Genomic DNA, 12,269 nt, shown 5'->3' on the forward strand with positions numbered 1-12,269 from the left:
TCCACTGTGTTAGTTCCCCTGGCTCAGAATGATATTCTTTTTTATTTATTTTTTGATACTGGGGACTAAACCCAGGGGCACTTAAGTTCTGAACCACATCCCCAGCCATTTTTTTATTTTGAGATGGGGTGTTACTAAGTTGCTTAGGGCCTTGCTAAGTTGCTGAGGCTAGTTTTGAACTTGTGATCCTCCTGCCTCAGCCTCCCCAATAGCTGGAATTACAGGCCAAGATATTCATTAAGGTAAGATAGGTCTCATTTTATTTTTAATGTCTAGCATCTAACCCTTCCTCTGTCCTCTATGTATTAATTATGTATGAGGCATGATAAATTATTCTAAAATCAGGGCTTGGAAATACGTTATAATTTATAATTCCTGTACTATTATTTTAATTTCTGTGGATCAGGGATCCTAGTAGCTTTGCTGGGTGTTTCCCCAGTCATGAGGTTATTATTCTCAAGATCTTTCTCAGGGCTACCTACAGTCATCTGAACTGAGACTGAAGAGTCAACTCCCAAGATGGCTCATACTTAATTGACCGAGTTGGAGCTGTCGTAGGCAGGTCTGATGACCACCCACGAGAACCTCTCCATAGGGCTGCCCTAGTGTCCTCACAACATGGGATTTCCCATGAGTAATCCAGAGAGCAAAGAGGAACTTGCAATGTCTTTTCTGACTTAATCTCAAAGTGGTGCTCCATGATTTCCACCATGTCCTATGGGTTACACGGGTCGCGGATTTCAGGAGGCAGTCATCCTCGCGCTCGGTGGATGTTGGGGGTGGATGTTGGGTGCCGCATTCTGTCTAACCAACTAGGTCTCCTTTAACCCAGCCACGTGGCCCGCCCCTTCTAATCAGAGACTGTTCTTTGCCTTTCAAAAACGTATTCCATGTTCATTTGATTAGTTCCCTCCATCTTCCTCGACACAAGAAGCTCGAAGGATGTTTTTCCAACAAATCATGCTTTTTTTTCCTTCTGTCAATTAGATGTTTCTGTTCGCCATCATCGGTGCTGTGGGCTCCTAGCTCAGGGCCTGACTTAGAATTAAGGCTTCTGTAAAGGCTTCCTGAAACGTGTTAAGTGTTAAAGGGCTTGGAGAATAGAGAGGGTCTGGGCCTGTCCTCCCCCGGCCTCCCTGCGAGGCTCCCGGTGCAGTGGAGGGCCCAAGGAAGCCCAGGAAGCCCAGCAGCCGCGCTCGCCACGACCCCGGCAACGCGGGCGCGTCACTTCCGGACCCGGGGTCACGGGAGCTACTTCCGGGGCAGCAGCGCGGCGGCGCGGGAGGTGAGTGCGGAGGAGCGGGCGGCGGGCCGGGGTTCCGGGCGGGGCGGAGTTGGGGCTGTGGCGGGAACCGAGCGGAGGGGCGGGTGATGGCGCGGCGGCCAGGGCGCGCGTGGCAAGTGACTCGTAGTGGGGAATTGGAGTTCCTGAGAGGGTTGGTGCCGCCCAGCTCTTTAGTCCCGAGCCCGGGCCGGAACGCCGGGCTCCTCACAGCCAAGTCCAGCCACTCCTGCAACAGGTGGAGCCTCAGCTCTGGAGTAAGTCGGCCCGGCGTTCGGATCTCCAGTGTGCCTTGCATCGCTGTGCAGCTGTGGGGCTGGTCGCATTTCCTCTCTGGTTCTCAATTTGCACCTCTGTAAAACGGGCACACAGGCCTGTCCTGAGCATTACAGGAGGTAGTGAATGTAGAGCCTCAGTGTCTGAGGATGCATTAGTTCTCTAAGGAAAGGGGGAGATGAGTACAATATCCTCTCACCTATTCGCAGTTTCACTTACCTGTGGTCTGAAAATATTAAGTGGAAAACTCGAGAAATAAACAATTGGTAAGTTTTAAATTGTGAGGTGTGAGTAGCGTGATGAATCTCGCGCCATCCCCCTCCTTCTGTGAATCATCCTTTTTGTACAATGTATCCATGCTGTATGTGCTACCGACTCAGTGGTCACTTAACAGCCATCATCTCGGTTATCAGATGCTGCACTGCGGTGCTTGTGCTCAGGAAACTCTTATTTTACTTAGTAGTAGGCCCCAAGCCCAAGATGAGTGATGCTGGCAATTTGGATATGCCCAAGACAAGCCAAAAAGTCCTTCTTCTAAGCTGACTAAGGAAAGAAAAGAAAGTATGCTGAGGTTGCTAAAATCTATGGTAGGAATGAATCTCCTGTCTATGAAATTGTGAAGAAGAAAGTCGTGCTGTCATATCTCAGCTTGCGAAAGTTATAGTCACAGTGTGTGGTAAGTGCTTAGTGAAGATGGAAAGGCATTAAATTTGTGGGTGGAAGAAGTGAAGAGAAAATGTTCCTATTGATGACAGTGTTTGGTACCAGAAAGCATTGAGCCTGCGTGAAGATTTCAGCAAGGGATCCCCTGAAACATGAAGCCATTTAATGCAGGTCAGGGATGGTTACACAGATTCAAGGATAGATTTGAACTGCAAAATAGGTTGCAACTACCACCTTTCTAGCGGAAGTGGAAGAATGTTGAAGGCCATCAAGTTAACAAGTAGGGAATTGGAAGAAGCTGTAGCAGAATGAGCAGAGTGGGTGTTATCAAAATCCGCCAAAGTGTTTTGAATTTTCATTAAAGAACAAAATTATGTATATGGTCCTTGGATGAACACAGCATTAAAATCTCTTACATGATTACCAAACGATTACAGTGTCTGAGGTGACACATTTAAACTTAAAAAGAAGAGAGAACTTCTTTTTCTTTTAAAAAATATGTGTGTGTATACATATATATTTTCTATTGATGGACCTTTATTTTAGTCATATATGGTGTTGAGAATCGAAGCCAGTGATTCACACATGCCAGGCAAGTGAACACTGTGTCACAACCCCTGGCCCAAGAGATAACTTCTGATTATAGTGTTCTTCTGAAAGATTTTTGCCACAAAAAAATTCTCCTATAAAGAATCCCCAGCCAGGGCTGGGGTTGTGGCTCAGTGGTAGAGCACTTGCCTGGCATGTGTGAGGCACTGGGTTCAATTCTCAGCACTGCATATAAATAAATGAATAAATATCCATCAACAACTAACAAAATATCTAAAAGAAAAAAAAAAAAAAAAAGAATCCCCAGCCCCCAGCTGTCAACATTATCTGTTCTTGACATCCAACCGCCCATGGTTGTCTTGGCCCGTGATTCAGGATCAACTGAAGCAAATGAAAATTAATAGTAGCTTAAAACTAGATCACAGTGCCTACATCATTCATCTCACCTAATCTCATTAGGTAGGCATTGTGTCCTCACCACAGGAAGGGTGAGTATGGGAAAAATATTTTGAGAGAAAGACCACATTTGCATAATTTTTATTATAATGTTATAATTTTTGGGTGTGTGCTGGGAATTAAATCCAGGTGTGCTTTACTTCTGAGCTACATCCCTAGCCCTCCCTAGTCCTTTTTATGTTTTGTTTTATTTTGAAAGGAGTCATGCTAAGTTGCTCAGGCTGACCTCAAACTTGCCATCCTATCAGCTCTGGAGTCATTGGGATTACATGTGTGTGCCACTCAGATTTACAAAATTATTGTGACTATACTGAAGGGAGTTCTCATGCAGTACATTTGCCAAATTCAGATTTTCTCAGTTTTTCCCTAATGCCCTTTTTCTGTTCCAGGATCCCATCTAGGTGACCATAGTACCTTCTTCTTCTTCCTTTTTTTTTAACATTATTTCAGTCGTTGATGGACCTTTATTTTATTTATTTATATGCAGTGCTGAGAATCGAACCCAGTGCCTCACACATGCCAGGCAAGTGCTCTACCACTGAGCCACAGCCCCGAACACAGTACTTTAATAGTCATGTCTCCTTTCACTCTTTTTGGCTGTAATGGTTTCTCATATTTTCCCTGTTTGAGTGATCCTGGCAGTTTTGAGGATTATGGTTAGATACTTTGCTGAATAACCTACCAGTTGGGATTTGTCAGTTCTTCTGCTTAGACTGGGTTTCAAGGAGAGTACAGAGAACCAGTGTGAGTTATCACTGTTGGCTTGAGGCAGTAGTCGGGGTTTTGTTTTGTTTTGTTTTACTGTAAATTTACTCCTCTCACTGCATTTTCATACCGTATACTCTTGGAAAAAAGTAATTATCCACAGCCCACGCTCAGAAGTGTGGAATTATGCCCCACACTTAAAAATGGAGTATCTACATAAATTATTCGGAATTCTCCGTGGAGATTTTATTTTATTTTGGTCCTGGGGATTGAATCCAGGAGCACTCTACCATTGGGTGATATCCCTAGCCCTTTTTATTCTTTATTTTGAGACAGGGTCTTGCTAAATTGCTGAGGCTGGTCTTGAACTTGTGATCCTCCTGTCTCAGCCTCTAAGTAGCTGGAATTACAGATGAGTGCCACTGTGTCTGGCTTCCATGGGAGATTTTTCTGTGCGCCACCATGTATTTACTTATTCAAACAGTTATTTTTGTCAATATAGATTCGGTATTTATTTTGTACTTTGGGTTGTAACCCATTACTACTTCATTTTGTTGCTCTGATTGTTTCAGGTGTTGCTATTGGGAGCACTCCTGCTGATGTAACTCCCTTAATGTTTCATTTGTTTGCTTAGTTTTTTTTAAGCACTTACATATTTTTATGCATCAGGGTCATCCTGTATATTTCTTCCCCAGTCTTCGAATTAGCCGTTTACCAAGGAGTCTTGGTTCCTTTTATTGGAGAATGGCCCAGAAACTAATATCTGGACATATGTTGTGCTCATTGCTACTGGGGTGTCCTTGCTTCTAGGCCATATAAGTGGACAGAGTAAGAGACATATGTGTATATACATGTATCTGTAAATATTTCTGTTAAAATTTTTTTTTTACTTATACATGAACACAATGTCTTCATTTTTTAAATTTATTTTTATATGATGCTGAGGGTCGAACCCAGTGCCTCACATGTACAAGGCAAGTGCTCTGCTACTGAGCCACAACTCCAGCCCTCTATAAATATTTCTATATGTAACTGTATCTAGTAAACTAAGCATATTGATTCCTCAACTCTCATTCCTTATTTACTGTGTGGATTATTCTAGTTTTCTTTTCTAATCTGTGACTTTCCACTCCACCTATGACTGTCACCATCCCTTTGCTTATTCTGGTGTACACGTATAGGGTTTTCAGAATTGTTTACCTGTATACCTTGTGGAAAGCAACTTTATCAACTAGAGTATAATTCATATGTATGTTCCTTTTGCCTTTGGTTTTACAGACCTCTCATTTCTAAAGTTATGTAGGTCATCATCTTATTCCTTCCACCCTTTCAGTGAAGTTGTTTATAATACATTTGGATTCAGAATGTCACCATCTGCATTCCATCCTGAGATTTCTGGACCTGTGATTTTTTAAAATATTAGCATTTTAAAACATTCAATTTGCTCTTTGTGCTGTAAAATTTTACAGCCTGAAGTACTGGGGATTGAACCCAGGGTTGCTTTACCACTGAACTATATCCCCATCCCTTTTTTTCCTTTATTTGTGTATTTTTATGTGGTGCTGAGGATCAACCCAGCACCTTGCATGTGCTAGGCAAGCACTCTACCGCTGAGCCACAACCCTAGTCCATCTCTTTTTATTTTATATTTTTGAGACAGGGTCTAAGTTGCCCAGGCTGGCCTTGAACTTGTGATCCTCCTGCCTCAGCCTCCTGAGTCACAAGTATTACAGGCATGCACCACTGCACTTGACAATTTTTATAGTTTTTGATGATTGCTTAATGTCTGCTGGTCACCATTACAGAATCATACGGAATCATTCCCCTTCATTGGGGATCATTTTACTTCTTTCAGATTTCACCTGAGCAGTCCTCTTTTCAAAACATATTTATAACCTGAGAATTTCTATTTTCACTGCTGTTGATTGATATATATATATATATATATATATATATATATTTTTTTTTTTTAGTTGTAGGTGGACACATACCTTTGTTTTATTTTTATGTGGTGCTGAGGATCGAACTCAGTGCCTCATGTGTGCCAGGAGAGCGTTCGATCAGTGAGCCACAACCCCAGCCCTCTTGCCTTGTCTTTGACTTGTTATAATAGTCTATCTGGTTTCACTGCTTCCGCTCTTTCCTTCTATATTCTGTTCTCAACACAGCAGCCAGAAGGATCATGTAATTTCTTTGCTTAAACCTTCCAGTGGCTCCCCTTTCACTCAGAGAAAGCCTTATAATGAATGGTTTACTAACATTTCTCAAACAATAGAAAATACATTTTAAATCCTCATCTGAGAAATCCATCTGAGATAGCCCTTACCAATGTGATACACTCTAATATTTTCTGTTGCCATTTATTTTATTAAAATAAAATAATTAATTTTATTAAAATTAAGTGCTGGCTAATAAAGTTAAAAAGAGAAAGTACTGGTTGGTGCCTTCCAAACGGTTTCCATGGCTCACTAGTGGGCCACTCCTCTTGACCTAGCAGTAAAGCTCTGGCAGTGGAGGAGCCAGCCACTTTGAATCCTGACTTTGCTCATGGCTTAGTGATCCCTGGCTAAGCCACCTGACCTCTCCAAGCCTCAGTTTCCTCATCCATAGTAGTAATTCCCACCTCCATAGTGGTTGTGGAGGGAATGAGAAGCTGATTTCATAAAGTGCTGTGCACAGTACCTGGCAAATGATTTGCAGCGGCCCTGTCCCAGGTAATGGAGTCTCAGGGGTGAGAGTCTCCTAGTTGATATCTGAAGAATGTGTAGGACTCCAGTGTTGGCTGTAACAGGAAAGGAAAACCCAGAAGTACTGATGGGCAGGCTGGGAGGTAAACACAAGATGCAGAGAAAATGAGGAAACAGGTGGGAGCTTTGAAGCATGTGCAGCATAGGGGGAGTCTTTTGTTTTGTAGACCTTTGGATGCTCCTGTTACACCTGTGCTTCCCAGGAGAGCACTTTTAGCCACATGTACCTATAGTTAAGTTCATTAAAAGTAAATAAAATTCAGATTAAAAATTTAGTTCCTCTTTAGCTGTATTAGGTACTTAATAGCCATGTGTGGCTGGTGACCGCCATTTGGAGAAAACGTATATAACTTTTCTGTCATTGCAAAAAGTTTTATTGAACAGTACTTAATTGTACTATAGCAAAAGTCTTGAGAAGCAAGTAGATAAGGCATGAGTTTTTCTTTTAAACTGATTCATTGTTTAGTAACATTCCAAAAAATTCAAGATCTAGTGTCCTTCACCTTAACAGCAACTATTTACATTTTCCAGTGGTTTCTTGATCTTTAGCCAATGAAATCATGACATTTCCATGACAACCAGTGAAATAACGTTATACGTAATTGCAATCACATTGTTTATACAATTGTTTGTTTTTTTTTAATTAACATTATATTGCAAAGATTTACCCGAAAACACAATATTTTTTTTTGGGGGGGGGAATAGGGGACAGTTTATTGTAAAATATTAAGCAGCAATGATTCCAGTAAATGAGTTTCTGCTTTATATTCCCGCCAGAACACAAAATGACCGACATCCTCATCAATGCCAAGCTTAAAAAAAAAAAAAAACCACCATGAAGACAATGCCACATTAAAATCTCTTTCGCTTGATAATTTCTGGTTTCCAGCTGACTGGATGAGTTTCTTCTGTTGCCGTATCATCCTCTCTGTACACTTTAATGGTTTTTATCAGCTTCAGCTGTTAATAATCGACTTTCAGACTGATCAAAAGCACAAGCAAATATTCCTGATTCACTGTCCAAAGACCCAGGCTGCACAGCTGCATGAACTCTCTGAAAATTGTAGCCAGTTCTCCAATCCCAAAGATGCATAGTGCCATTGTCAGCTTCAGATACAAGCACTCCATCAGAATTTACTGTCAATGTGTTAATAATAGCATTATGACCAGAAAGATTTTGAATAAAACTTCCATCAGGGAATTTCCACTGCTTTATGTTATCTGGAGAACCAGATGCAAATGTGTAATGTCGTGGATGTAAAACCACAGCCCTGACTGATTTCTTATGATTTGTTAATGTCACTCTTGTCTTTCCAGCCACCAGATCCCATAATCGTATTGTAGTGTCATGGCTTCCAGTAATAATTTGTGGTTCTGCAGCTTGACACCTCACTGTAGCAACTGCATTTGTATGTCCAGATAATGTGTGTACACTGGCTTTAGTTCTCACATCCCAAATCCGAGCAGTTGAATCTCGACTACAGGTTACCAGCACATCGATTGTTGGATGCAAATCCAAACCATTGACTGCACTTAGATGTCCATGATAATGCCTTATAACCTTATTATATTCAAGATCCCAGCATTTTACTTGTTTGTCTTCTCCACAAGAAAACAGGTATGGGCTCCTTGTGCTTACTATCACACCTCGCACTGTACTGATATGCCCAGTCAACGAGAGTTTTAACTTGCCACTGGCCAGGTCCCAGATCTTTATAGTTCTATCAGCAGATCCAGTAACAAACCACTGATTTCCAGGTTCCACAGCAATACATCGAACCCAACCAAGATGCCCACTGATAATCCTATAGAGTTTCCATGGTGGGTGCCACTGGGGTTTTGGCATTGTAGGTGCTTTTTTGGCCATCAGCACAGAGTTCTTAGTATTGCCAGTTTCCATAACCATTGAATTCATCACTGTAGGTTGTGAACGGTCAGAAGCCCCAGGATGTCGATATTCAGTTCCACCAGGCGCAGTACGATTTCCCTCAACTCTGGCCTGGGAAGAAGGTAATGCCACTGCCAAGGACTGTGCAGCTGATTCGCTGGGCATTCTTTATACCTTAGTATCTACTGTCAAAGCAACTCCAGGTCCTGGTGGATATGGATGTGTACCTGTAACCAAATACTCAACTTCTTGTCCTTGATTGGCAGGATATTGTTTATGACCGTATGAATCCGTTGCATTCTGAGGGCCTTTCTCTTTAAGATTTTCTTTTGAAGTAGGCATATGAAACACAGGACCGTACTCATTACGGAGCTTGATTGCCATTTTTCGTTTGTGACTCTCTTCATCCAAAGGCACAGGTTTTCCATTATCAGCTACAAACATGTCATGGGTTCTCTTCAGTGACCTGAACACAAGTGTATGCACAGAATGTTTCTGTACTTCCTCGACCATGACGCTTCCGTTTATCTGACCCCTTTGGCAACGAAGAAACACTTATCCGAAAACACAATATTTTATCCCATGTAGATTTTAGCAAAGTGGACTATACTGTGATACGCTGTAATTGGGTCAGCTGCTTCCTTATTGTTGGGTACTTTGTTACTTCCTGTTTTCCAGTATTATGAATAGCACTGCTATGAACTTTTTTGTACCTGAAGGCTTTTTCTTTTGAATTGTTTCCTTTCTATAAATTCTAGGAAGTAAATTGTTCAGTCAAAGGATATAATCACTTATGACTCTTGTTATCTATTACCTAGATGCCATTTTTAAAAATAGCCTAAATGCATTATACTTTGAAGAGATAATGTTTCTTGTCTCAGGACAACAAGTCTCCAAGAGGTCAAGGGATCACCCAAAGTGTAGCTATTTGCTGATAGAGTCAAACTCTGTGGTGCCTCCAACTTCTGGATGCCTGCCTTATCTTTCCAAAGACCCACCTCAAATATCAATAATAATGTTGCTTTTAGTAACACTAATAAATCTGAGTATTGATAAACCCAGTAGACCTGTTACAGCCTTAAGAATAAAGCTTGGGGCCAAGAATTACTTTACGAAGTGCAACTGGAGAAATGAGACCGCTTTCTTAAAACTTTGGGAGCCATGTGCTGGTGCCCCGGAGGGGCTGTGCTGTTCTTCCAATGAAGTTGTTCTGGCATCTGCTTTGGAATTCACTCCAGGGCCAGTTTATGAGCCACTCCAAACAATCTGCCTGGAGTCTGAGTGTGATACCTTGTATTTGACCAAAAATGGTATTCCTGAGCATGATGCCCCACCTGATTCACCACATTTGGAACTCAGTGATGTTGGCCTCTTTCCAGAAGTCAGATCCTTCCTGGGAGGATGAAGATCTGCCAACTCTGAGGATTCTGGGGAAAAAACTAAATGAGTCTCGGGCTCTGAAGGCCATTCTCAAAGTAGGCAGAACTGAGGTGAAAAGTGGCTACCCTGCTGGCCCACACACGACCTTTGAAGTGACCAAGTTGAAAGGGAAGCAATGCACAATTGTGTAGATCCCACTCACTTTACTTAGTAGGTCACCCTATTATCCTGCAGCCACACTTCATGCTGGGAAAACATTGCAAAGCAGAGCAGCAGCAGAGCCAAGGTGAATGAAGGTCTTTCAGACAGTCTCTTGTGCCCGAGGCTGTCCCATGGAAATGTAGTAGAAGGCCAGGTATAGTGGCACACATCTGTAATCCCAACTGCTGAAGAGGCAGAGGCAGCAGGATTGCAAGTTCAAGGCCAGCCTTAGTGACTTAACAAGGCCCTGTCTCAAAAAATAAAAAGGTCTAGAGATGTAGTTCAGTGCCCCTGGGTTAAATTCCTGGTACTAAAAATAAATCAATAAAACAGGTAAAATATACATAACATAAAATTTATCATTTCAGCCATTTTAAGGATAAAATTCAGTGGTAGGTCTTGGGTTGTAGCTCAGTGGTAGAGTGGTTGCCTCACACCTGTAAGGCACTGAGTTCGAACCTCAGCACCACATAGAAACAAATAAAGGTATTGTGTCTATCTACAACTAAAAATATTTTAAAGAAAAAATTCAGTGGTATTGGCGATGTTGTATAACCATTGCCACTATCTAATTCCAGAAGTTTTTCATCCCCTTAAACAATTCCATACCAATTAAAAGAAAAACTGCTGGGGTTGGGAGTACTCTACCACATGTTTTCAAGGTTTATCTGTGTTGTAGCATGTGTCCAGGTTTTGTTCCTTGTTATGTCTGAATAATATTCCATTATATGTGTATACCACATTTTGTTTTATCTGTTGAACTTTTGGTTGTTTCTCTTTTTGGCTCTTGTGACTGATGGTGCTATGAATATTGGTATCTGAATCTTTGCTTTTAGTTCATTTGGGCGTATACCTAGGAGTGGAATTGCTGGATTGTATGATAATTCTGTGTTTAACTTTTGGAAGAAACCAAGCTATTTTCCTCAGCAGCTGCATCATTTTACGTTCCCACCAAGCAATGCATAGGGATTTCATTTTCTCCACATTGTCAAACCTTGTTATCTCCTCCACCTACTTCTTAATAGTAACCATGTTAAATGGGTGAACAGTAATGTCTTATGGTTTTGATTTGCATTTCCATGACAACCAGTAATGTTGAGCATCTTTGCATGTGCCTGTTGGTTTTTTTATATCTTTTTTTCCCCCAGAAATTGTCCATTTCTGAGAAATTGGCCCATTTTTAAATTGGATTGTGCTGCTGGTGGTAGTGTTGCCTTGTGAAAGTTGTTTATATGTTCTGAATACTAGACCCTTACGAGATAAAGGACTTACAGATATATCTCCCATTTCACAGGTTGTCTTTTCATTTTCTTGGGTGATGGCCTCTCATACACTGTTTTCAATTTTAATGTGAAGTTCACGTTTTTTCTTTTCTTTTCTTTCTTTTTCTTTTTTTTTCTTTTTTAGTACTGGGGGTTGAACCCAGGGACACTCTACCACCGAGCTACATCCTAGCCCTTTTTATTTTTTGTTTTGAAGTAATAAGTTGCTGAGACTGGCCTCAAACTTGCGTCCTGCTGCTTCAGCCTCCCGAGTTGCTGGTATTGTAGGTGTGAGTCACTGTGCCTGGCTTATTTTTTTCTTTTGTTATGCTTTTGATGTCACATCTAAGAAATTATTGCCATTCAGTGTCATGGAAGTTTCCCTGTTTTCTTCCAGTAGTTTGAGTTTTAGCTCTTAAATTTAGATAAAGATTCAGGTAGAGTTAGTTTTTCTATATGGTTCAAGGTTAAGAGTCCAACTTCATTATTTTGCACTTGGGTGTCCAGTTTCCTAGCACCATTTGTTGAAAAGATTGTTCTTTCCTTACTCAAAGGAAAGAATCTTTCCTCCCTTCTTTGAAAATCAGTTGAACTTGTAATTGCGATTACAGGCTGGAGGATTGTAAGTTTGAGGTCAGCAGGGCAACTTGGCTAGATCCTGTCTCTAAATCAAAAATATGTGAATATACCATAGTGAATATCACCTTTATGTATATCCATAAGGAAATAATTAAAAATAACTATAAATAAATAGAAGCAATAACATTAGAGTAGAGAAAAGGGAACAGGGGAGGGAGGAGAGGAGGAAGAGTTTGAGAAGTAGTGGGAACTGAATTGGAGCAAATTATAGTCTGTGCTTG

At 41.2% G+C, this 12,269-nt stretch overlaps 1 protein-coding gene and 1 pseudogene across 2 annotated transcripts in view; one reads left to right on the plus strand and one right to left on the minus strand.

Annotated features, from left to right (window-relative positions):
• Positions 1-1,246: 1,246 nt before the first annotated feature.
• Manbal (mannosidase beta like) overlaps positions 1,247-12,269 on the plus strand; it is a 30,336-nt gene continuing 19,313 nt past the window's right edge. Inside the window, exon 1 of one of the 2 annotated variants that reach the window (XM_076849079.1) lies at positions 1,247-1,285. The gene's annotated coding sequence lies outside the window, so the exon portion shown is untranslated. Of the gene's footprint in view, positions 1,286-8,586; positions 8,689-12,269 lie in introns of those variants that run through there. The other variant, XM_076849080.1, reaches the window with a different exon arrangement.
• On the minus strand, positions 7,390-9,120 carry LOC143394434 (pleiotropic regulator 1 pseudogene; annotated as a pseudogene).

The sequence above is a fragment of the Callospermophilus lateralis genome, chromosome 3, assembly GCF_048772815.1.
Source record: "Callospermophilus lateralis isolate mCalLat2 chromosome 3, mCalLat2.hap1, whole genome shotgun sequence".
Taxonomy (NCBI): Eukaryota; Metazoa; Chordata; class Mammalia; order Rodentia; family Sciuridae; genus Callospermophilus; species Callospermophilus lateralis.